The sequence below is a fragment of the Suricata suricatta genome, chromosome 11 (genome assembly GCF_006229205.1).
Source record: "Suricata suricatta isolate VVHF042 chromosome 11, meerkat_22Aug2017_6uvM2_HiC, whole genome shotgun sequence".
Lineage (NCBI taxonomy): Eukaryota > Metazoa > Chordata > Mammalia > Carnivora > Herpestidae > Suricata > Suricata suricatta.
Window position 1 is genome coordinate 31819905 of NC_043710.1, and position 961 is coordinate 31820865.

General features: G+C 36.7%; 1 non-coding gene across 1 annotated transcript; it reads left to right on the forward strand.

Moving 5' to 3' along the window:
* Nucleotides 1-332: 332 nt before the first annotated feature.
* LOC115272862 lies at nt 333-434 on the forward strand. Its single transcript, XR_003900512.1, has one exon. It is a non-coding gene; the product is annotated as a U6 spliceosomal RNA (small nuclear RNA).
* Nucleotides 435-961: the final 527 nt, after the last annotated feature.

Genomic DNA, 961 nt, shown 5'->3' on the forward strand with positions numbered 1-961 from the left:
TACTCAAAAATTGTCACTTATTTGATTATTTCCATGCGATAAAATCCTTTGGCCCTTTGAGCGAAAACTTCCAGACCTATCTTTCTCCCTATCAACGGACTTCCTGGGTCACTGCTCATTCCTGAAGTAATGCAGAGTCCTAAGATGAAGGTAAGGACAAGACAGCCAAATGTCCAATCAAAATTTTTTCAATTTTTAGTAAATACTTATAGACATTATTAATACTTTATAGACATTGAAACTTATAAACTTATAGATGTGTCAAGGAAAATATTATTAATACATAATTTATCAGACTGAATTAAAATGTGATTTGGTGCTCACTTGGGCAGCAGATACACTATAGCAGATATGCTAAAATTTGAGTGTTAGAGAGATTAGTATGGCCACTGTGCCAGGATGACACACAAATTCATGAAGTAGTCCTATTTTAATAAATAAATAAATAAATAAATAAATAAGATTTGTAATTTAAGAGTTTAACATTCCTTAAAATGATTACTGAATGAGAAAATTTCTGAATTTCCCCCCAAGGCTCCACTCCCTCACATAAATCCCCGTACTGAGCACTTTGAGTCAGGGCAGCCTTGCAGTTTGATAGAAAGACAAGAGGGGCGCCTGGGTGGTTCAGTTGGCTAAGTGTCCGACTTTGGCTCCGGTCATGATCTCGCAGTTTGTGGGTTCAAGCCCTGCATTGGGTTCTGTGCTGACAGCTCAGAGCCTGAAGCTTGTTTCAGATTCTGGGTCTCCCTCTCTCTCTGCCCCTCCCTTGTTTGCACTCTGTCTCTCTCTGTCTCAAAAATAAATAAACATTAAAAAAAAACTTTAAAGAAAGACACAAATCCTGATTTGAAGTACATACTATCTGTAAATTGTGTCACCTAAGTCCAGTTATTTAACTCTATCCAAGTCTCCATTTTTTTTTCCATTTGTAAACTGGCAATTCTAAATCTTATGTTGG